Source organism: Triturus cristatus, chromosome 5_2 (genome assembly GCF_964204655.1).
Source record: "Triturus cristatus chromosome 5_2, aTriCri1.1, whole genome shotgun sequence".
NCBI classification, from domain to species: domain Eukaryota; kingdom Metazoa; phylum Chordata; class Amphibia; order Caudata; family Salamandridae; genus Triturus; species Triturus cristatus.
The window spans coordinates 553988157-554012896 of record NC_140588.1 but is presented as its reverse complement, the minus strand read 5'-3'; the positions used below and the strand labels follow the sequence as shown (position 1 = coordinate 554012896).

At 39.5% G+C, this 24740-nt stretch overlaps 13 non-coding genes across 13 annotated transcripts; 7 read left to right on the top strand and 6 right to left on the bottom strand.

The window, feature by feature from the left end:
- Nucleotides 1–485: 485 nt before the first annotated feature.
- TRNAQ-UUG (transfer RNA glutamine (anticodon UUG)) lies at nucleotides 486–557 on the bottom strand. The gene has a single exon. It is a non-coding gene; the product is annotated as a tRNA-Gln (tRNA).
- Nucleotides 558–2105: 1548 nt separating this feature from the next.
- TRNAQ-CUG (transfer RNA glutamine (anticodon CUG)) lies at nucleotides 2106–2177 on the top strand. The gene has a single exon. It is a non-coding gene; the product is annotated as a tRNA-Gln (tRNA).
- An 825-nt stretch (nucleotides 2178–3002) lies between these two features.
- On the bottom strand, nucleotides 3003–3074 carry TRNAQ-UUG (transfer RNA glutamine (anticodon UUG)). Its single transcript has one exon. It is a non-coding gene; the product is annotated as a tRNA-Gln (tRNA).
- Nucleotides 3075–4622: 1548 nt separating this feature from the next.
- On the top strand, nucleotides 4623–4694 carry TRNAQ-CUG (transfer RNA glutamine (anticodon CUG)). Its single transcript has one exon. It is a non-coding gene; the product is annotated as a tRNA-Gln (tRNA).
- Nucleotides 4695–5519: 825 nt separating this feature from the next.
- TRNAQ-UUG (transfer RNA glutamine (anticodon UUG)) lies at nucleotides 5520–5591 on the bottom strand. The gene has a single exon. It is a non-coding gene; the product is annotated as a tRNA-Gln (tRNA).
- Nucleotides 5592–7139: 1548 nt separating this feature from the next.
- On the top strand, nucleotides 7140–7211 carry TRNAQ-CUG (transfer RNA glutamine (anticodon CUG)). Its single transcript has one exon. It is a non-coding gene; the product is annotated as a tRNA-Gln (tRNA).
- Nucleotides 7212–9656: 2445 nt separating this feature from the next.
- On the top strand, nucleotides 9657–9728 carry TRNAQ-CUG (transfer RNA glutamine (anticodon CUG)). The gene has a single exon. It is a non-coding gene; the product is annotated as a tRNA-Gln (tRNA).
- Nucleotides 9729–16580: 6852 nt separating this feature from the next.
- TRNAQ-UUG (transfer RNA glutamine (anticodon UUG)) lies at nucleotides 16581–16652 on the bottom strand. Its single transcript has one exon. It is a non-coding gene; the product is annotated as a tRNA-Gln (tRNA).
- Nucleotides 16653–18200: 1548 nt separating this feature from the next.
- Nucleotides 18201–18272, top strand: TRNAQ-CUG (transfer RNA glutamine (anticodon CUG)). The gene has a single exon. It is a non-coding gene; the product is annotated as a tRNA-Gln (tRNA).
- An 825-nt stretch (nucleotides 18273–19097) lies between these two features.
- Nucleotides 19098–19169, bottom strand: TRNAQ-UUG (transfer RNA glutamine (anticodon UUG)). The gene has a single exon. It is a non-coding gene; the product is annotated as a tRNA-Gln (tRNA).
- A 1548-nt stretch (nucleotides 19170–20717) lies between these two features.
- TRNAQ-CUG (transfer RNA glutamine (anticodon CUG)) lies at nucleotides 20718–20789 on the top strand. Its single transcript has one exon. It is a non-coding gene; the product is annotated as a tRNA-Gln (tRNA).
- An 825-nt stretch (nucleotides 20790–21614) lies between these two features.
- On the bottom strand, nucleotides 21615–21686 carry TRNAQ-UUG (transfer RNA glutamine (anticodon UUG)). Its single transcript has one exon. It is a non-coding gene; the product is annotated as a tRNA-Gln (tRNA).
- Nucleotides 21687–23234: 1548 nt separating this feature from the next.
- TRNAQ-CUG (transfer RNA glutamine (anticodon CUG)) lies at nucleotides 23235–23306 on the top strand. Its single transcript has one exon. It is a non-coding gene; the product is annotated as a tRNA-Gln (tRNA).
- Nucleotides 23307–24740: the final 1434 nt, after the last annotated feature.

Below are 24740 nucleotides of genomic sequence, written 5' to 3'. Positions count from 1 at the left end.
CTTTGAAAGTGAATTTCAGATTCACACCTTTGACATGTCTTTCAAAAGATTCAACTTTATTGGTTGTGGATTTACTGTTGAAAATCAGTGTGTAAAATCTTTGTACGTCTGAATTTCAAGATTATTATTCAAACTGCACATCTTCGGTCCCCGTAATACAAAGTTTGACTCCTTAAGTTTTGTTTTAATGAATGCTTTGCAATTAAAAAGTTCCTTGTTCCCCTTATCAATAACAGTAAGATTTTAAAAAGTAATGTCGTGCATCAAGCCCCTGTGATGAGTTTGAGAAACCAGAGTGAGTTTGTAAAATCTCTCATTATTTTGAGCCATTTAGTTTCCAGGTATTGTAAAAATTCTATTATTTGCTCACATCTAGTAAACTTTTAGAGTATAATCAATAAATTAATTTTTCACCCTACCGGTATTAGATATGTGATATTAATGAATACACTTGAAAGAAAATGATTTGGTCAAGAGTCATAAAATGGTCCCACCGAGATTTGAACTCGGATCATTGGATTCAAAGTCCAAAGTGCTAACCATTACACCATGGAACCTCCCATGTGAAAGGAGTGCAAACTGCTGCAGCAATGTGGAAATGTCAAAGTTTTTAATATTCTACTGTCAAAGAGAAACTGAATTGGATTGCTTTCCTATTCTGGTAAACTTTTGCATATTGAACTATGTTGGGGAAGGATGTTGCCCAAAAGACTCAAATAACGTTATAACTCTGTTGAACAGTGGTTTTTATGTGAGATAATATTTTTCAATGAAAGATAAGTTGCCCCCTGAGGCAAATCTCTTCTGTCAAAATGGAAAGCTCACCCTGGTACGGGAGGGTGGATGGTGTCGTGGTTAGCACTCTGGACTCTGAAAACAGGGATCTGAGTACAAATTTCAGTGGGACTTATCTGAACATTACAATTTTCTTTTCCATTCAGTTCTTAGAAGTTTTATTTGGAACAATATCACATTTACTTATAAACATGTAAAAATCAACCTGTACATATGTATCTCTGTATATATAGCTATATGTCTCTGAATATTTATAGGAACATATAAACATATAGATTATAAAAATAAATATAATTAGTGGAGGTGAAAATCATGAACAGTTGTTGCCTCTCAGCATTTGAAACATGAGTTTCTACTTCTTTCTCTTTTATATGTCCTGAAATTGAGATAGTCACTTTTTACTCATTATTGATCCAACAATACAGTTGATGTATACAAAGCATATCATATGATTTGTGAATAAAGTTCAAAAATGAGAATTTGATCAGTACCTGTCATGCCTCCGACCAAAAGCTTATATTTTACGATTGGAGATCAACTGTTGTAAATCAGCATGAAAAACATTTTCTTTTCACGATTTCCATACTAATATAAAACAACATTTTTACTAGCTGAATGAGATCATCATTTGGGTTCCTCTATGTTTGATTGAAGAAAACTTCTCATTCAAAATGTGCTATTTTCGCCTTATCAATAGCGGGAAAGCTTAAAAAAGTGAGGCTGTGAATCACCCGTCTGAAATGCGTTTGAGAAAATCAGGATATGATTTTATAATGGCTAACTACTTTGTGAAGAAATTTGATGTCAAAGTATTGTAAAGTTTGTATTGATGTAAGTTGTTCAAGCTGATGGACATTTTGAAAGCATTCAATAATTGACTCTTTCAACCTACTGGTGTTGGATTTGAGCTATCAATGAACAAAGATGAAGAAATGGAAAAGCTCAAGAGTAATAAAAAAAGTCCCTCCAAGGTTTCAAATCGGATCATTGGATGCAAAGTCAAAATTGCCAACCATTGCTCTATCGAGCCACCCATGCAGGAGACAGAGACATTGCTTCAGTAGTCTGGAAATGTAGACTGTTTTATTATGCTACAGGCAAAGATGAACATTGTGATATAACTTTTATATTCAGATAAACATTTGAATATTTAACACTTTTATAGAGAATATAGCTGAAAAGAATCAAATCACATTAAATCTCTATCCACTATGACCATTCAAATGAGATATCTTTTTATCAATATAAGAGAAGGACATCACTGATGCGCTCTCTTTTGTCTCAATGGAAAAGACACTCTTGTGTGAGAGGGTTCCATGGTGTAATGGTTAGCACTCTGGACTCTGAATCCAGCGATCCGAGTTCAAATCTCGGTGGGACCTACTACAATTATGAGATTCACTGTTTAACTCATTTTTTAGAATTTGGTCTAGAAAAAACCTAATATCAATGTTTTATACTGATGCGTATGAACGCATAAGTATGTATAGATGCATACATAGCTTTATCCATCTAGATAGCTGTTAGACAATATGAACATATCAATTATTCATAAACATAAATATTGAAGCTGAACCTAGAAACTGTTCTTTCACATCCACATTGTAAACATGAGTTTATTTTCCTTTCTCATCTATATGGCCAGTAATGAGATAGTTCATTTTTGCTGATTTCTTAGCTGACAACATGCTGGACTTACACAGTGCATTTCATTGTGAATTTCTTTGAAAGTGAATTTCAGATTCACACCTTTGACATGTCTTTCAAAAGATTCAACTTTATTGGTTGTGGATTTACTGTTGAAAATCAGTGTGTAAAATCTTTGTACGTCTGAATTTCAAGATTATTATTCAAACTGCACATCTTCGGTCCCCGTAATACAAAGTTTGACTCCTCAAGTTTTGTTTTAATGAATGCTTTGCAATTAAAAAGTTCCTTGTTCCCCTTATCAATAACAGTAAGATTTTAAAAAGTAATGTTGTGCATCAAGCCCCTGTGATGAGTTTGAGAAACCAGAGTGAGTTTGTAAAATCTCTCATTATTTTGAGCCATTTAGTTTCCAGGTATTGTAAAAATTCTATTATTTGCTCACATCTAGTAAACTTTTAGAGTATAATCAATAAATTAATTTTTCACCCTACCGGTATTAGATATGTGATATTAATGAATACACTTGAAAGAAAATGATTTGGTCAAGAGTCATAAAATGGTCCCACCGAGATTTGAACTCGGATCATTGGATTCAAAGTCCAAAGTGCTAACCATTACACCATGGAACCTCCCATGTGAAAGGAGTGCAAACTGCTGCAGCAATGTGGAAATGTCAAAGTTTTTAATATTCTACTGTCAAAGAGAAACTGAATTGGATTGCTTTCCTATTCTGGTAAACTTTTGCATATTGAACTATGTTGGGGAAGGATGTTGCCCAAAAGACTCAAATAACGTTATAACTCTGTTGAACAGTGGTTTTTATGTGAGATAATATTTTTCAATGAAAGATAAGTTGCCCCCTGAGGCAAATCTCTTCTGTCAAAATGGAAAGCTCACCCTGGTACGGGAGGGTGGATGGTGTCGTGGTTAGCACTCTGGACTCTGAAAACAGGGATCTGAGTACAAATTTCAGTGGGACTTATCTGAACATTACAATTTTCTTTTCCATTCAGTTCTTAGAAGTTTTATTTGGAACAATATCACATTTACTTATAAACATGTAAAAATCAACCTGTACATATGTATCTCTGTATATATAGCTATATGTCTCTGAATATTTATAGGAACATATAAACATATAGATTATAAAAATAAATATAATTAGTGGAGGTGAAAATCATGAACAGTTGTTGCCTCTCAGCATTTGAAACATGAGTTTCTACTTCTTTCTCTTTTATATGTCCTGAAATTGAGATAGTCACTTTTTACTCATTATTGATCCAACAATACAGTTGATGTATACAAAGCATATCTTATGATTTGTGAATAAAGTTCAAAAATGAGAATTTGATCAGTACCTGTCATGCCTCCGACCAAAAGCTTATATTTTACGATTGGAGATCAACTGTTGTAAATCAGCCTGAAAAACATTTTCTTTTCACGATTTCCATACTAATATAAAACAACATTTTTACTAGCTGAATGAGATCATCATTTGGGTTCCTCTATGTTTGATTGAAGAAAACTTCTCATTCAAAATGTGCTATTTTCGCCTTATCAATAGCGGGAAAGCTTAAAAAAGTGAGGCTGTGAATCACCCGTCTGAAATGCGTTTGAGAAAATCAGGATATGATTTTATAATGGCTAACTACTTTGTGAAGAAATTTGATGTCAAAGTATTGTAAAGTTTGTATTGATGTAAGTTGTTCAAGCTGATGGACATTTTGAAAGCATTCAATAATTGACTCTTTCAACCTACTGGTGTTGGATTTGAGCTATCAATGAACAAAGATGAAGAAATGGAAAAGCTCAAGAGTAATAAAAAAAGTCCCTCCAAGGTTTCAAATCGGATCATTGGATGCAAAGTCCAAATTGCCAACCATTGCTCTATCGAGCCACCCATGCAGGAGACAGAGACATTGCTTCAGTAGTCTGGAAATGTAGACTGTTTTATTATGCTACAGGCAAAGATGAACATTGTGATATAACTTTTATATTCAGATAAACATTTGAATATTTAACACTTTTATAGAGAATATAGCTGAAAAGAATCAAATCACATTAAATCTCTATCCACTATGACCATTCAAATGAGATATCTTTTTATCAATATAAGAGAAGGACATCACTGATGCGCTCTCTTTTGTCTCAATGGAAAAGACACTCTTGTGTGAGAGGGTTCCATGGTGTAATGGTTAGCACTCTGGACTCTGAATCCAGCGATCCGAGTTCAAATCTCGGTGGGACCTACTACAATTATGAGATTCACTGTTTAACTCATTTTTTAGAATTTGGTCTAGAAAAAACCTAATATCAATGTTTTATACTGATGCGTATGAACGCATAAGTATGTATAGATGCATACATAGCTTTATCCATCTAGATAGCTGTTAGACAATATGAACATATCAATTATTCATAAACATAAATATTGAAGCTGAACCTAGAAACTGTTCTTTCACATCCACATTGTAAACATGAGTTTATTTTCCTTTCTCATCTATATGGCCAGTAATGAGATAGTTCATTTTTGCTGATTTCTTAGCTGACAACATGCTGGACTTACACAGTGCATTTCATTGTGAATTTCTTTGAAAGTGAATTTCAGATTCACACCTTTGACATGTCTTTCAAAAGATTCAACTTTATTGGTTGTGGATTTACTGTTGAAAATCAGTGTGTAAAATCTTTGTACGTCTGAATTTCAAGATTATTATTCAAACTGCACATCTTCGGTCCCCGTAATACAAAGTTTGACTCCTCAAGTTTTGTTTTAATGAATGCTTTGCAATTAAAAAGTTCCTTGTTCCCCTTATCAATAACAGTAAGATTTTAAAAAGTAATGTCGTGCATCAAGCCCCTGTGATGAGTTTGAGAAACCAGAGTGAGTTTGTAAAATCTCTCATTATTTTGAGCCATTTAGTTTCCAGGTATTGTAAAAATTCTATTATTTGCTCACATCTAGTAAACTTTTAGAGTATAATCAATAAATTAATTTTTCACCCTACCGGTATTAGATATGTGATATTAATGAATACACTTGAAAGAAAATGATTTGGTCAAGAGTCATAAAATGGTCCCACCGAGATTTGAACTCGGATCATTGGATTCAAAGTCCAAAGTGCTAACCATTACACCATGGAACCTCCCATGTGAAAGGAGTGCAAACTGCTGCAGCAATGTGGAAATGTCAAAGTTTTTAATATTCTACTGTCAAAGAGAAACTGAATTGGATTGCTTTCCTATTCTGGTAAACTTTTGCATATTGAACTATGTTGGGGAAGGATGTTGCCCAAAAGACTCAAATAACGTTATAACTCTGTTGAACAGTGGTTTTTATGTGAGATAATATTTTTCAATGAAAGATAAGTTGCCCCCTGAGGCAAATCTCTTCTGTCAAAATGGAAAGCTCACCCTGGTACGGGAGGGTGGATGGTGTCGTGGTTAGCACTCTGGACTCTGAAAACAGGGATCTGAGTACAAATTTCAGTGGGACTTATCTGAACATTACAATTTTCTTTTCCATTCAGTTCTTAGAAGTTTTATTTGGAACAATATCACATTTACTTATAAACATGTAAAAATCAACCTGTACATATGTATCTCTGTATATATAGCTATATGTCTCTGTATATTTATAGGAACATATAAACATATAGATTATAAAAATAAATATAATTAGTGGAGGTGAAAATCATGAACAGTTGTTGCCTCTCAGCATTTGAAACATGAGTTTCTACTTCTTTCTCTTTTATATGTCCTGAAATTGAGATAGTCACTTTTTACTCATTATTGATCCAACAATAAAGTTGATGTATACAAAGCATATCATATGATTTGTGAATAGAGTTCAAAAATGAGAATTTGATCAGTACCTGTCATGCCTCCGACCAAAAGCTTATATTTTACGATTGGAGATCAACTGTTGTAAATCAGCATGAAAAACATTTTCTTTTCACGATTTCCATACTAATATAAAACAACATTTTTACTAGCTGAATGAGATCATCATTTGGGTTCCTCTATGTTTGATTGAAGAAAACTTCTCATTCAAAATGTGCTATTTTCGCCTTATCAATAGCGGGAAAGCTTAAAAAAGTGAGGCTGTGAATCACCCGTCTGAAATGCGTTTGAGAAAATCAGGATATGATTTTATAATGGCTAACTACTTTGTGAAGAAATTTGATGTCAAAGTATTGTAAAGTTTGTATTGATGTAAGTTGTTCAGGCTGATGGACATTTTGAAAGCATTCAATAATTGACTCTTTCAACCTACTGGTGTTGGATTTGAGCTATCAATGAACAAAGATGAAGAAATGGAAAAGCTCAAGAGTAATAAAAAAAGTCCCTCCAAGGTTTCAAATCGGATCATTGGATGCAAAGTCCAAATTGCCAACCATTGCTCTATCGAGCCACCCATGCAGGAGACAGAGACATTGCTTCAGTAGTCTGGAAATGTAGACTGTTTTATTATGCTACAGGCAAAGATGAACATTGTGATATAACTTTTATATTCAGATAAACATTTGAATATTTAATACTTTTATAGAGAATATAGCTGAAAAGAATCAAATCACATTAAATCTCTATCCACTATGACCATTCAGATGAGATATCTTTTTATCAATATAAGAGAAGGACATCACTGATGCGCTCTCTTTTGTCTCAATGGAAAAGGCACTCTTGTGTGAGAGGGTTCCATGGTGTAATGGTTAGCACTCTGGACTCTGAATCCAGCAATCCGAGTTCAAATCTCGGTGGGACCTACTACAATTATGAGATTCACTGTTTAACTCATTTTTTAGAATTTGGTCTAGAAAAAACCTAATATCAATGTTTTATACTGATGCGTATGAACGCATAAGTATGTATAGATGCATACATAGCTTTATCCATCTAGATAGCTGTTAGACAATATGAACATATCAATTATTCATAAACATAAATATTGAAGCTGAACCTAGAAACTGTTCTTTCACATCCACATTGTAAACATGAGTTTATTTTCCTTTCTCATCTATATGGCCAGTAATGAGATAGTTCATTTTTGCTGATTTCTTAGCTGACAACATGCTGGACTTATACAGTGCATTTCATTGTGAATTTCTTTGAAAGTGAATTTCAGATTCACACCTTTGACATGTCTTTCAAAAGATTCAACTTTATTGGTTGTGGATTTACTGTTGAAAATCAGTGTGTAAAATCTTTGTACGTCTGAATTTCAAGATTATTATTCAAACTGCACATCTTCGGTCCCCGTAATACAAAGTTTGACTCCTCAAGTTTTGTTTTAATGAATGCTTTGCAATTAAAAAGTTCCTTGTTCCCCTTATCAATAACAGTAAGATTTTAAAAAGTAATGTCGTGCATCAAGCCCCTGTGATGAGTTTGAGAAACCAGAGTGAGTTTGTAAAATCTCTCATTATTTTGAGCCATTTAGTTTCCAGGTATTGTAAAAATTCTATTATTTGCTCACATCTAGTAAACTTTTAGAGTATAATCAATAAATTATTTTTTCACCCTACCGGTATTAGATATGTGATATTAATGAATACACTTGAAAGAAAATGATTTGGTCAAGAGTCATAAAATGGTCCCACCGAGATTTGAACTCGGATCATTGGATTCAAAGTGCAAAGTGCTAACCATTACACCATGGAACCTCCCATGTGAAAGGAGTGCAAACTGCTGCAGCAATGTGGAAATGTCAAAGTTTTTAATATTCTACTGTCAAAGAGAAACTGAATTGGATTGCTTTCCTATTCTGGTAAACTTTTGCATATTGAACTATGTTGGGGAAGGATGTTGCCCAAAAGACTCAAATAACGTTATAACTCTGTTGAACAGTGGTTTTTATGTGAGATAATATTTTTCAATGAAAGATAAGTTGCCCCCTGAGGCAAATCTCTTCTGTCAAAATGGAAAGCTCACCCTGGTACGGGAGGGTGGATGGTGTCGTGGTTAGCACTCTGGACTCTGAAAACAGGGATCTGAGTACAAATTTCAGTGGGACTTATCTGAACATTACAATTTTCTTTTCCATTCAGTTCTTAGAAGTTTTATTTGGAACAATATCACATTTACTTATAAACATGTAAAAATCAACCTGTACATATGTATCTCTGTATATATAGCTATATGTCTCTGTATATTTATAGGAACATATAAACATATAGATTATAAAAATAAATATAATTAGTGGAGGTGAAAATCATGAACAGTTGTTGCCTCTCAGCATTTGAAACATGAGTTTCTACTTCTTTCTCTTTTATATGTCCTGAAATTGAGATAGTCACTTTTTACTCATTATTGATCCAACAATACAGTTGATGTATACAAAGCATATCATATGATTTGTGAATAAAGTTCAAAAATGAGAATTTGATCAGTACCTGTCATGCCTCCGACCAAAAGCTTATATTTTACGATTGGAGATCAACTGTTGTAAATCAGCATGAAAAACATTTTCTTTTCACGATTTCCATACTAATATAAAACAACATTTTTACTAGCTGAATGAGATCATCATTTGGGTTCCTCTATGTTTGATTGAAGAAAACTTCTCATTCAAAATGTGCTATTTTCGCCTTATCAATAGCGGGAAAGCTTAAAAAAGTGAGGCTGTGAATCACCCGTCTGAAATGCGTTTGAGAAAATCAGGATATGATTTTATAATGGCTAACTACTTTGTGAAGAAATTTGATGTCAAAGTATTGTAAAGTTTGTATTGATGTAAGTTGTTCAAGCTGATGGACATTTTGAAAGCATTCAATAATTGACTCTTTCAACCTACTGGTGTTGGATTTGAGCTATCAATGAACAAAGATGAAGAAATGGAAAAGCTCAAGAGTAATACAAAAAGTCCCTCCAAGGTTTCAAATCGGATCATTGGATGCAAAGTCCAAATTGCCAACCATTGCTCTATCGAGCCACCCATGCAGGAGACAGAGACATTGCTTCAGTAGTCTGGAAATGTAGACTGTTTTATTATGCTACAGGCAAAGATGAACATTGTGATATAACTTTTATATTCAGATAAACATTTGAATATTTAACACTTTTATAGAGAATATAGCTGAAAAGAATCAAATCACATAAAATCTCTATCCACTATGACCATTCAAATGAGATATCTTTTTATCAATATAAGAGAAGGACATCACTGATGCGCTCTCTTTTGTATCAATGGAAAAGGCACTCTTGTGTGAGAGGGTTCCATGGTGTAATGGTTAGCACTCTGGACTCTGAATCCAGCGATCCGAGTTCAAATCTCGGTGGGACCTACTCCAATTATGAGATTCACTGTTTAACTCATTTTTTAGAATTTGGTCTAGAAAAAACCTAATATCAATGTTTTATACTGATGCGTATGAACGCATAAGTATGTATAGATGCATACATAGCTTTATCCATCTAGATAGCTGTTAGACAATATGAACATATCAATTATTCATAAACATAAATATTGAAGCTGAACCTAGAAACTGTTCTTTCACATCCACATTGTAAACATGAGTTTATTTTCCTTTCTCATCTATATGGCCAGTAATGAGATAGTTCATTTTTGCTGATTTCTTAGCTGACAACATGCTGGACTTACACAGTACATTTCATTGTGAATTTCTTTGAAAGTGAATTTCAGATTCACACCTTTGACATGTCTTTCAAAAGATTCAACTTTATTGGTTGTGGATTTACTGTTGAAAATCAGTGTGTAAAATCTTTGTACGTCTGAATTTCAAGATTATTATTCAAACTGCACATCTTCGGTCCCCGTAATACAAAGTTTGACTCCTCAAGTTTTGTTTTAATGAATGCTTTGCAATTAAAAAGTTCCTTGTTCCCCTTATCAATAACAGTAAGATTTTTTTTTTTTTATTTTTTTATTTTTTTTTTTTAAATTTTTATTGAACAATAATTCGATTACAAGCACGGGCCTACAACCACCAGGGCCGGCCGCTAAATACAGAATGAAATATACATTTATCAAAACTGCAGTCGGTTCCCGGGGGTCGGCCCCGTAGTGAGTCCGGATAGTTCTAGAGGCACAGGAGACTTGGATCCAAAAAACACAGAAAACTAAAAGAAAAACAAAAGGCGAGGCATAAAGACAAACGGCGCAGGTCAGGCTTCCTCCGGGGAACTCCAGGTCAGACCATTAAGCAGCACACGAAAGGAAGGAGTACCGGGAGGCTGGGGGCGGGGGAGGGGGCCAAGGGAACTGAACGTCCATATGTAGTCATTCCGAAAGGTGCCAGGAACCGTCAAGGGTCAGGGGGACATGGCGATATCGGTGTCCACCAGGGGGGGCGTACAGATACCCCCGCGATATGCATTCCATTGCCCCCAGATTCTGCCCCATGTCCCCGGCCTACCACGGGCAACATACACAGTCTTCTCCCTGAACATACACCAGTCCATATTCTCCTTCCATACTGACACGGTGGGCGGCCGCTGGGCACCCCAAAGCTGCGCTATATCTCTCTTGGCAATCATGTTCCCCAGGGCCGCCCACCGAGTCTGAGCCGCGCTATAATCATTGGGCTCCCACACATTCAGGACACAGCGACGCACCTCCGGCAGCAGCACAACCCCAGTGACCTGTCCCATAACCGTATGTACCCGGCGCCAGTAGTCCGCCACCTCGCAGCACTCCCACAGGATATGGAGAAAGGTGGCACTGAGCCCACAACCCCGCTTACAGAGCCCATCGTCGGAATATCCCATCGAGACCAAGCGAGGACCTGTTACATACACCCGGTGAAGAATCTTAAGCTGTACCAACCGGAGACGGGCTGGAATGGCGACCTCTTTGGGGGACGACAGTGCAGACTGCCAGTCCTCGTCGTCCAATTCCACCCCATCCCCTGTCCAAGCCTCCCGAAGGCGCACCAAGAGGTCAGCCCGATGATTAATCAGTTTCTTATAAATTAAAGAAATAGTGCTGTCCGGGACATGTCCGTCAAGTATGCGGTCCTCGAGGGGCGAGGAAACCGGGATCGTGGTCCCCTCTCCAAAGACCGAGAGCAGGGCGTGTCGAACCTGGGCATAGCGGAAGAACTCCCTATCCGTAAGCTCATATTCGGCCTGAAGAGCCGCGAAAGTCTTAACCGCGCCCTTATGCCACAGGTCTCCCACTTTGCTGATACCAATCGTGTCCCACTGGTCAAACCCCTTCGTAGTCCAGAGGCTCCCCAGGCGGTCGGAGGCAAACAAAGGAGTAGCACATGTCAGTCGCTCACCCCAGCCCGTGGCCGCAGTGGCGGCCCTCCAGGTCCGCACAGCAATCTTAGTAGGACCCGTAAGGGTCCGGCCAGCCGAGCGGGAGTACAGCGCCCTGTTATAGTCCCCGCCGGGAAGCAGGAACTTGTCCATCTCGTACGCCGGGTTCAGGCCAGGCGCATACGTGGCATGGTTGATGGCCGAAAGCTGCGCGGCCCAATAATACCTGCGAATGTCGGGAAGCGCGATGCCCCCGTCATACCAGGGGAGAGTAAGCTTAGCAAGAGCAATACGCGCCCGCCCGTCCCACACCAGTCTCCTCTGCAGGCTCTCTACCTCCCGAAAGTAGGCCACTGGGATGACGTCGAAGGAATTCTGGAGTGCATAGAGGAACCTGGGAAGGGACATCATTTTGAACAGTGCGGCCCGACCCAGCGGGGACAGGGGCAGCCTGCACCACCGGGCCGTATCCTCTCGCAATCGCCGAAGCGGACGCAGGAGATTCAGCTCATAGCGAGCCACCGGGTCCAGCGAAACGTGTATCCCCAGATACTTAAAGCCGCTCAGTGATACCTGGATCGGAAGCCGAGGCGGTAGGAGTGGAGGACCACCGGAGATCGGATAGACGCAGGATTTAGACCAATTGATCGTGAGACCGGAATTATTCCCAAAGGAAGTCAGAACGTCAAAGAGGACGTTGAGCGACTGCCGCGGTGAGGTGAGATATAGGAGAATATCGTCCGCATACAGCGAAACCCGATCTTCAAAGCCCGGGGCCCACCGGATCCCTCGAAGCGAGGGCTCCCAGCGGAGCCAAGCCGCGAGTGGCTCCAGGGCGAGCGCGAAGAGCAAAGGGGACAACGGGCATCCCTGCCTCGTGCCCCTGCCGAGGGCAAAGGGCCGAGAGACCCGCCCGTTCACCACCACCTGAGCCATGGGTCCCGTGTACAGAAGCTTCACCCAGCCAATAAATCCTTCCCCAAAGCCAAATTTAGCCAAGACAGCCCAGAGGAATGGCCACTCGATGGTGTCAAAAGCCATCGTGGCATCCAAAGAAACCAGCACGGCCGGTTCGGAGAGGAGCTCCGCCCTGGCGAGGGCGCCATGAAGACGCCGCAAGTTAAGAGCGGTGTTACGATGCGGGATGAATCCGCATTGGTCCGGATGAATCAGATCGCACACGACGCTCAACAGACGATTGGCAAGAACTTTTGCCAGGATCTTAGGCTCCGCATTTAGCAGTGAAATAGGCCGGTAAGAAGTACAGCGATCTCGCGGCTTGTCCTCCTTGGGGATAACGACTATCGTGGCCAAACGCTGATCGGCCGGGAGGGAACCCGCCGCCAGAGACTCACGGAACATGCGACTGAGGAAGGGCGCAAGCTTGTCAGGGCGCAATTTATATAGCTCAATGGGCAGACCGTTGGGACCCATAGCCTTGCCCGAGCGAAGGGAGCGGATCGCGGTCGCTATTTCATCCACCGACAAGGGGGCGTCCAGCCGCTCACGGTCCTCAACAGACAGGCAGGGCAAGGCGATATCCCTCAGTAGAAGGCGAGAGTCGTCCTCATCCCTGTCAGTCACTGGGGAGTACACAGCCCGGAGGTGGTCGGCAAAACATTCCACAATCTCGTCAGGCTCCGTCACACACACACCATCCGCAGCACGCAACTCCGGGACCACACGATTCACTCTCTCCTTCCTGTCCAGCCACGCGATCAACTTTCCCGCCTTGTCCCCGGCATCGTACAGTCGACCCTGCTGCTCCCTATACATAGTTTTGGCCGCGTCAGTGACCAGGGACCTATATTCAAACTGTTTCAGGCTGAGGGCATGGAGCCCGTCCGGAGTAACATTCGCCTCCAAGGCCGACTCCAGCCCCAAGATGTCAGTCTCCAGCCTCACCACTGCCTCACTCTTGACCCTCTTAGCCACCACTATCTGGGAAAGGGCGTGTCCGCGGATCACGGTTTTAAAGGCTTCCCACAGGGACATTGCAGAAGACACCGACCCCTCGTTATCCAGGAAGTATTGGTCCATAGCCTTAACCAGGCTGTCACGAGTCGTAGGGTCTCGCAGGTACCATGGGTTAATGGGAGCGATCCGCCCTGCAGACCGCGGCCCGGTGTCAAAAACAAGCCACAGCGGAGAATGGTCGGAGATACCCCGCGCCAGGTGCCTGACCTCTTGAATCCGACCAGTCTGCGCCGCGGGCATAAGGAAGTAGTCTAACCTAGAGAGACTCCCATGGGCCCCCGAGTGAAAGGTGAATTGGCATTGGGTCGGATGCATTAATCTCCAACTATCCACCAGGCCGAAGGTCTCCAGCATCCCACCCAGCCATGCCTGGGCAGCGGGGAGGGTCCTTGGTGGGTGACGATCCAGTTCACCCGAAACCACAGAATTAAAGTCCCCGCCCATGAGCAGGAGGCTGTCCGGAAGGTCAAGCAGCATTCGACCCAAGTCAGTGAAGGTGGAGTTCTGGAGGCCCGGGGGGACGTAAACTGAAACCAGGGCAAGGGGCTGCCCCTCCCACCTCCCAATCAAACACACATAGCGCCCTCTGTCATCCGAGACCATCTTAGTGATCTCCACCGGAAGTGAGGTTCGCAGCAGAATGCCCACCCCCCTGGAACCAGTTGTGAAACCAGAATGGGCCACGAGGCGGTATCCCCCCCTGTTCATTGCATGACAAACATTGCCAACCAGATGCGTCTCCTGGAGAAACACCACATCAGGAGTCAAACGACGCAAATATTGCAGTACTACACCCCGCTTGATACGGTCCCCCAACCCATTAACGTTCCATGACATAAGCCTCAACCCATCCCCCCCCATCCCCCCCAATAGATCAAGGGTCCCCCAGCCTGCAGCACAGTTCCCAAATGTGGACAAAAATCAGTACCTCGCCCTGTAAACAAAAAACACACAGCAAAACAAACCCTCCTCCCCCCCATCCCCACCCCAGGACCAACTCCCCCCACCCTGCACCCCTGCGGGCCAAAAAACCCCCCCAACTTGCAGTGTGCCTGTCGCCCCACTAACCCCATTCTACGAAAAGAACCCAGAGGAGGTAAGGGACCCGTCCCCGCCCGCCCCCCTCACTGGTCCTGGTAAAACACAATATGCAAATGAAATAAGACCCGACTGTACAGTGCAAAAAGGCAAAATCAAGGACCAAAAGTCATTCTAAAGGGGACCCATCACCAGCGGTGCCCGCAGAGGGTCCGGGACGGCCACCTCCGTCCGGCAGAGAGTCCAGCCAGTCACTTACAGCCACAGGAGAGTCAAAAAAGGCTGTCCGATCCCCATGTTCCACTCGGAGTTTTGCAGGGTAGAGCATCGAATACTTTAGGCCCAGCTCACGGAGACGACGCTTCACCCCTTGGAATCCCATCCGTTGTTTCTGGACCAGTTGCGTGAAGTCCGGGTAAAAATTGATGGTCGAGTTCTCATGACGAACCGGGCCGTGGGTCCGTGAGGCCTGCAGAATAGCGTCGCGGTCCCTGTAGTAGAACAGTTTGGCCACGATAGGCCTCGGGGGGGCCCCCGGCCGTGGCCGACCGCCCGAAACTCGGTGGGCCCGCTCCACGGCAAAGAACTTACTTAGGCCAGCCGAGGACAACTGTTTCAGGATAAGTTCCTCGACCACAAGGTCAACCGGGCGGCCGTCAGAGGACTCCGGTACACCTACGACGCGGATGTTGTTGCGTCGGGCCCGTCCCTCGAAGTCCTCAAGCCGCCGGGCCATATGGTCGTTAACCACCCTGATGTCTCCAAGCGCGGCCCGCAGATCCGACACCTCCGCACCGAGGGTAGAGGTCCGTGCGTCGAGAGCCTGGACCTTCTCGTTAGTTTTGGAGAGGTCGGCCCGGATCAGGGTGACATCGATCGCGACAGTGTCAATCTTACGGGCCAGGGCCTCATATTGCGTCGCGATGGTTTCCCTGATGCCATCAATGGCGCCCATAATGTCCTGCAAGGATAGTTCCGTAGTGGCGGTCGCGCCTCCTTCCGCAGTATCCGAGGGGAGGCCAGCAGCGCCAGAGGGCCCCCTGCCCTGGGTGTAGCGGTCCATGTTATTGCTCTGGACTGCCCCCCCGCGGAGGGAAGCCTTGGTCTTGCGGCCCTCGGGACCCCCTTTGCCCCCCATGTGAACACGGTCACCCGAGGGGACCTCCAATCAAGAGGTGTAAGGCACCAGCAAGACGACCACAAAATGTCGGTATAGGGGGTCCGAGGCGATAGGCGCTCTAGTGGCAGATGAAAGAAAACCTCATGCAGAGGCCCAGGAAGCACCTTTCCACCCCGAGCGCACCTCCCTGCCGGTCTCCTGAAGTGCAAAACCGAAACCGAAAGTGGTGGATCGGCAGCTGGCACCGCGCTGAAGCCGCTGTTGTTCAATTGCAGCCCGGTCCCTCGGGTCACCTTCACCCCGGTCACCTCCGTCGGGTGGGTCCCAAAAGTTCCGACGACGACAACTCAGGATTCCCAGGTCCGATTTGAGTTTTGAAAAGAGATATACGCTCAGCTGGTCTTTATCTCTCAGATTCCATAAGCCACGTCAGGATATTCTCAGGATAAATTCCGAGGAGCAGAGAGGGTCCGGGGAGCCCTGTGCTCACGCGACCATCTTGGATGCGCGCTAGGCTCCTCCCCAACAGTAAGATTTTAAAAAGTAATGTCGTGCATCAAGCCCCTGTGATGAGTTTGAGAAACCAGACTGAGTTTGTAAAATCTCTCATTATTTTGAGCCATTTAGTTTCCAGGTATTGTAAAAATTCTATTATTTGCTCACATCTAGTAAACTTTTAGAGTATAATCAATAAATTATTTTTTCACCCTACCGGTATTAGATATGTGATATTAATGAATACACTTGAAAGAAAATGATTTGGTCAAGAGTCATAAAAAGGTCCCACCGAGATTTGAACTCGGATCATTGGATTCAAAGTCCAAAGTGCTAACCATTACACCATGGAACCTCCCATGTGAAAGGAGTGCAAACTGCTGCAGCAATGTGGAAATGTCAAAGTTTTTAATATTCTACTGTCAAAGAGAAACTGAATTGGATTGCTTTCCTATTCTGGTAAACTTTTGCATATTGAACTATGTTGGGGAAGGATGTTGCCCAAAAGACTCAAATAACGTTATAACTCTGTTGAACAGTGGTTTTTATGTGAGATAATATTTTTCAATGAAAGATAAGTTGCCCCCTGAGGCAAATCTCTTCTGTCAAAATGGAAAGCTCACCCTGGTACGGGAGGGTGGATGGTGTCGTGGTTAGCACTCTGGACTCTGAAAACAGGGATCTGAGTACAAATTTCAGTGGGACTTATCTGAACATTACAATTTTCTTTTCCATTCAGTTCTTAGAAGTTTTATTTGGAACAATATCACATTTACTTATAAACATGTAAAAATCAACCTGTACATATGTATCTCTGTATATATAGCTATATGTCTCTGTATATTTATAGGAACATATAAACATATAGATTATAAAAATAAATATAATTAGTGGAGGTGAAAATCATGAACAGTTGTTGCCTCTCAGCATTTGAAACATGAGTTTCTACTTCTTTCTCTTTTATATGTCCTGAAATTGAGATAGTCACTTTTTACTCATTATTGATCCAACAATACAGTTGATGTATACAAAGCATATCATATGATTTGTGAATAAAGTTCAAAAATGAGAATTTGATCAGTACCTGTCATGCCTCCGACCAAAAGCTTATATTTTACGATTGGAGATCAACTGTTGTAAATCAGCATGAAAAACATTTTCTTTTCACGATTTCCATACTAATATAAAACAACATTTTTACTAGCTGAATGAGATCATCATTTGGGTTCCTCTATGTTTGATTGAAGAAAACTTCTCATTCAAAATGTGCTATTTTCGCCTTATCAATAGCGGGAAAGCTTAAAAAAGTGAGGCTGTGAATCACCCGTCTGAAATGCGTTTGAGAAAATCAGGATATGATTTTATAATGGCTAACTACTTTGTGAAGAAATTTGATGTCAAAGTATTGTAAAGTTTGTATTGATGTAAGTTGTTCAAGCTGATGGACATTTTGAAAGCATTCAATAATTGACTCTTTCAACCTACTGGTGTTGGATTTGAGCTATCAATGAACAAAGATGAAGAAATGGAAAAGCTCAAGAGTAATAAAAAAAGTCCCTCCAAGGTTTCAAATCGGATCATTGGATGCAAAGTCCAAATTGCCAACCATTGCTCTATCGAGCCACCCATGCAGGAGACAGAGACATTGCTTCAGTAGTCTGGAAATGTAGACTGTTTTATTATGCTACAGGCAAAGATGAACATTGTGATATAACTTTTATATTCAGATAAACATTTGAATATTTAACACTTTTATAGAGAATATAGCTGAAAAGAATCAAATCACATTAAATCTCTATCCACTATGACCATTCAAATGAGATATCTTTTTATCAATATAAGAGAAGGACATCACTGATGCGCTCTCTTTTGTCTCAATGGAAAAGGCACTCTTGTGTGAGAGGGTTCCATGGTGTAATGGTTAGCACTCTGGACTCTGAATCCAGCGATCCGAGTTCAAATCTCGGTGGGACCTACTACAATTATGAGATTCACTGTTTAACTCATTTTTTAGAATTTGGTCTAGAAAAAACCTAATATCAATGTTTTATACTGATGCGTATGAACGCATAAGTATGTATAGATGCATACATAGCTTTATCCATCTAGATAGCTGCTAGACAATATGAACATATCAATTATTCATAAACATAAATATTGAAGCTGAACCTAGAAACTGTTCTTTCACATCCACATTGTAAACATGAGTTTATTTTCCTTTCTCATCTATATGGCCAGTAATGAGATAGTTCATTTTTGCTGATTTCTTAGCTGACAACATGCTGGACTTACACAGTGCATTTCATTGTGAATTTCTTTGAAAGTGAATTTCAGATTCACACCTTTGACATGTCTTTCAAAAGATTCAACTTTATTGGTTGTGGATTTACTGTTGAAAATCAGTGTGTAAAATCTTTGTACGTCTGAATTTCAAGATTATTATTCAAACTGCACATCTTCGGTCCCCGTAATACAAAGTTTGACTCCTCAAGTTTTGTTTTAATGAATGCTTTGCAATTAAAAAGTTCCTTGTTCCCCTTATCAATAACAGTAAGATTTTAAAAAGTAATGTCGTGCATCAAGCCCCTGTGATGAGTTTGAGAAACCAGAGTGAGTTTGTAAAATCTCTCATTATTTTGAGCCATTTAGTTTCCAGGTATTGTAAAAATTCTATTATTTGCTCACATCTAGTAAACTTTTAGAGTATAATCAATAAATTAATTTTTCACCCTACCGGTATTAGATATGTGATATTAATGAATACACTTGAAAGAAAATGATTTGGTCAAGAGTCATAAAATGGTCCCACCGAGATTTGAACTCGGATCATTGGATTCAAAGTCCAAAGTGCTAACCATTACACCATGGAACCTCCCATGTGAAAGGAGTGCAAACTGCTGCAGCAATGTGGAAATGTCAAAGTTTTTAACATTCTACTGTCAAAGAGAAACTGAATTGGATTGCTTTCCTATTCTGGTAAACTTTTGCATATTGAACTATGTTGGGGAAGGATGTTGCCCAAAAGACTCAAATAACGTTATAACTCTGTTGAACAGTGGTTTTTATGTGAGATAATATTTTTCAATGAAAGATAAGTTGCCCCCTGAGGCAAATCTCTTCTGTCAAAATGGAAAGCTCACCCTGGTACGGGAGGGTGGATGGTGTCGTGGTTAGCACTCTGGACTCTGAAAACAGGGATCTGAGTACAAATTTCAGTGGGACTTATCTGAACATTACAATTTTCTTTTCCATTCAGTTCTTAGAAGTTTTATTTGGAACAATATCACATTTACTTATAAACATGTAAAAATCAACCTGTACATATGTATCTCTGTATATATAGCTATATGTCTCTGTATATTTATAGGAACATATAAACATATAGATTATAAAAATAAATATAATTAGTGGAGGTGAAAATCATGAACAGTTGTTGCCTCTCAGCATTTGAAACATGAGTTTCTACTTCTTTCTCTTTTATATGTCCTGAAATTGAGATAGTCACTTTTTACTCATTATTGATCCAACAATACAGTTGATGTATACAAAGCATATCATATGATTTGTGAATAAAGTTCAAAAATGAGAATTTGATCAGTACCTGTCATGCCTCCGACCAAAAGCTTACATTTTACGATTGGAGATCAACTGTTGTAAATCAGCATGAAAAACATTTTCTTTTCACGATTTCCATACTAATATAAAACAACATTTTTACTAGCTGAATGAGATCATCATTTGGGTTCCTCTATGTTTGATTGAAGAAAACTTCTCATTCAAAATGTGCTATTTTCGCCTTATCAATAGCGGGAAAGCTTAAAAAAGTGAGGCTGTGAATCACCCGTCTGAAATGCGTTTGAGAAAATCAGGATATGATTTTATAATGGCTAACTACTTTGTGAAGAAATTTGATGTCAAAGTATTGTAAAGTTTGTATTGATGTAAGTTGTTCAAGCTGATGGACATTTTGAAAGCATTCAATAATTGACTCTTTCAACCTACTGGTGTTGGATTTGAGCTATCAATGAACAAAGATGAAGAAATGGAAAAGATCAAGAGTAATAAAAAAAGTCCCTCCAAGGTTTCAAATCGGATCATTGGATGCAAAGTCCAAATTGCCAACCATTGCTCTATCGAGCCACCCTTGCAGGAGACAGAGACATTGCTTCAGTAGTCTGGAAATGTAGACTGTTTTATTATGCTACAGGCAAAGATGAACATTGTGATATAACTTTTATATTCAGATAAACATTTGAATATTTAACACTTTTATAGAGAATATAGCTGAAAAGAATCAAATCACATTAAATCTCTATCCACTATGACCATTCAAATGAGATATCTTTTTATCAATATAAGAGAAGGACATCACTGATGCGCTCTCTTTTGTCTCAATGGAAAAGGCACTCTTGTGTGAGAGGGTTCCATGGTGTAATGGGTAGCACTCTGGACTCTGAATCCAGCGATCCGAGTTCAAATCTCGGTGGGACCTACTACAATTATGAGATTCACTGTTTAACTCATTTTTTAGAATTTGGTCTAGAAAAAACCTAATATCAATGTTTTATACTGATGCGTATGAACGCATAAGTATGTATAGATGCATACATAGCTTTATCCATCTAGATAGCTGTTAGACAATATGAACATATCAATTATTCATAAACATAAATATTGAAGCTGAACCTAGAAACTGTTCTTTCACATCCACATTGTAAACATGAGTTTATTTTCCTTTCTCATCTCTATGGCCAGTAATGAGATAGTTCATTTTTGCTGATTTCTTAGCTGACAACATGCTGGACTTACACAGTGCATTTCATTGTGAATTTCTTTAAAAGTGAATTTCAGATTCACACCTTTGACATGTCTTTCAAAAGATTCAACTTTATTGGTTGTGGATTTACTGTTGAAAATCAGTGTGTAAAATCTTTGTACGTCTGAATTTCAAGATTATTATTCAAACTGCACATCTTCGGTCCCCGTAATACAAAGTTTGACTCCTCAAGTTTTGTTTTAATGAATGCTTTGCAATTAAAAAGTTCCTTGTTCCCCTTATCAATAACAGTAAGATTTTAAAAAGTAATGTCGTGCATCAAGCCCCTGTGATGAGTTTGAGAAACCAGAGTGAGTTTGTAAAATCTCTCATTATTTTGAGCCATTTAGTTTCCAGGTATTGTAAAAATTCTATTATTTGCTCACATCTAGTAAACTTTTAGAGTATAATCAATAAATTAATTTTTCACCCTACCGGTATTAGATATGTGATATTAATGAATACACTTGAAAGAAAATGATTTGGTCAAGAGTCATAAAATGGTCCCACCGAGATTTGAACTCGGATCATTGGATTCAAAGTCCAAAGTGCTAACCATTACACCATGGAACCTCCCATGTGAAAGGAGTGCAAACTGCTGCAGCAATGTGGAAATGTCAAAGTTTTTAACATTCTACTGTCAAAGAGAAACTGAATTGGATTGCTTTCCTATTCTGGTAAACTTTTGCATATTGAACTATGTTGGGGAAGGATGTTGCCCAAAAGACTCAAATAACGTTATAACTCTGTTGAACAGTGGTTTTTATGTGAGATAATATTTTTCAATGAAAGATAAGTTGCCCCCTGAGGCAAATCTCTTCTGTCAAAATGGAAAGCTCACCCTGGTACGGGAGGGTGGATGGTGTCGTGGTTAGCACTCTGGACTCTGAAAACAGGGATCTGAGTACAAATTTCAGTGGGACTTATCTGAACATTACAATTTTCTTTTCCATTCAGTTCTTAGAAGTTTTATTTGGAACAATATCACATTTACTTATAAACATGTAAAAATCAACCTGTACATATGTATCTCTGTATATATAGCTATATGTCTCTGTATATTTATAGGAACATATAAACATATAGATTATAAAAATAAATATAATTAGTGGAGGTGAAAATCATGAACAGTTGTTGCCTCTCAGCATTTGAAACATGAGTTTCTACTTCTTTCTCTTTTATATGTCCTGAAATTGAGATAGTCACTTTTTACTCATTATTGATCCAACAATACAGTTGATGTATACAAAGCATATCATATGATTTGTGAATAAAGTTCAAAAATGAGAATTTGATCAGTACCTGTCATGCCTCCGACCAAAAGCTTACATTTTACGATTGGAGATCAACTGTTGTAAATCAGCATGAAAAACATTTTCTTTTCACGATTTCCATACTAATATAAAACAACATTTTTACTAGCTGAATGAGATCATCATTTGGGTTCCTCTATGTTTGATTGAAGAAAACTTCTCATTCAAAATGTGCTATTTTCGCCTTATCAATAGCGGGAAAGCTTAAAAAAGTGAGGCTGTGAATCACCCGTCTGAAATGCGTTTGAGAAAATCAGGATATGATTTTATAATGGCTAACTACTTTGTGAAGAAATTTGATGTCAAAGTATTGTAAAGTTTGTATTGATGTAAGTTGTTCAAGCTGATGGACATTTTGAAAGCATTCAATAATTGACTCTTTCAACCTACTGGTGTTGGATTTGAGCTATCAATGAACAAAGATGAAGAAATGGAAAAGATCAAGAGTAATAAAAAAAGTCCCTCCAAGGTTTCAAATCGGATCATTGGATGCAAAGTCCAAATTGCCAACCATTGCTCTATCGAGCCACCCTTGCAGGAGACAGAGACATTGCTTCAGTAGTCTGGAAATGTAGACTGTTTTATTATGCTACAGGCAAAGATGAACATTGTGATATAACTTTTATATTCAGATAAACATTTGAATATTTAACACTTTTATAGAGAATATAGCTGAAAAGAATCAAATCACATTAAATCTCTATCCACTATGACCATTCAAATGAGATATCTTTTTATCAATATAAGAGAAGGACATCACTGATGCGCTCTCTTTTGTCTCAATGGAAAAGGCACTCTTGTGTGAGAGGGTTCCATGGTGTAATGGGTAGCACTCTGGACTCTGAATCCAGCGATCCGAGTTCAAATCTCGGTGGGACCTACTACAATTATGAGATTCACTGTTTAACTCATTTTTTAGAATTTGGTCTAGAAAAAACCTAATATCAATGTTTTATACTGATGCGTATGAACGCATAAGTATGTATAGATGCATACATAGCTTTATCCATCTAGATAGCTGTTAGACAATATGAACATATCAATTATTCATAAACATAAATATTGAAGCTGAACCTAGAAACTGTTCTTTCACATCCACATTGTAAACATGAGTTTATTTTCCTTTCTCATCTATATGGCCAGTAATGAGATAGTTCATTTTTGCTGATTTCTTAGCTGACAACATGCTGGACTTACACAGTGCATTTCATTGTGAATTTCTTTAAAAGTGAATTTCAGATTCACACCTTTGACATGTCTTTCAAAAGATTCAACTTTATTGGTTGTGGATTTACTGTTGAAAATCAGTGTGTAAAATCTTTGTACGTCTGAATTTCAAGATTATTATTCAAACTGCACATCTTCGGTCCCCGTAATACAAAGTTTGACTCCTCAAGTTTTGTTTTAATGAATGCTTTGCAATTAAAAAGTTCCTTGTTCCCCTTATCAATAACAGTAAGATTTTAAAAAGTAATGTCGTGCATCAAGCCCCTGTGATGAGTTTGAGAAACCAGACTGAGTTTGTAAAATCTCTCATTATTTTGAGCCATTTAGTTTCCAGGTATTGTAAAAATTCTATTATTTGCTCACATCTAGTAAACTTTTAGAGTATAATCAATAAATTAATTTTTCACCCTACCGGTATTAGATATGTGATATTAATGAATACACTTGAAAGAAAATGATTTGGTCAAGAGTCATAAAATGGTCCCACCTAGATTTGAACTCGGATCATTGGATTCAAAGTCCAAAGTGCTAACCATTACACCATGGAACCTCCCATGTGAAAGGAGTGCAAACTGCTGCAGCAATGTGGAAATGTCAAAGTTTTTAATATTCTACTGTCAAAGAGAAACTGAATTGGATTGCTTTCCTATTCTGGTAAACTTTTGCATATTGAACTATGTTGGGGAAGGATGTTGCCCAAAAGACTCAAATAACGTTATAACTCTGTTGAACAGTGGTTTTTATGTGAGATAATATTTTTCAATGAAAGATAAGTTGCCCCCTGAGGCAAATCTCTTCTGCAAAATGGAAAGCTCACCCTGGTACGGGAGGGTGGATGGTGTCGTGGTTAGCACTCTGGACTCTGAAAACAGGGATCTGAGTACAAATTTCAGTGGGACTTATCTGAACATTACAATTTTCTTTTCCATTCAGTTCTTAGAAGTTTTATTTGGAACAATATCACATTTACTTATAAACATGTAAAAATCAACCTGTACATATGTATCTCTGTATATATAGCTATATGTCTCTGTATATTTATAGGAACATATAAACATATAGATTATAAAAATAAATATAATTAGTG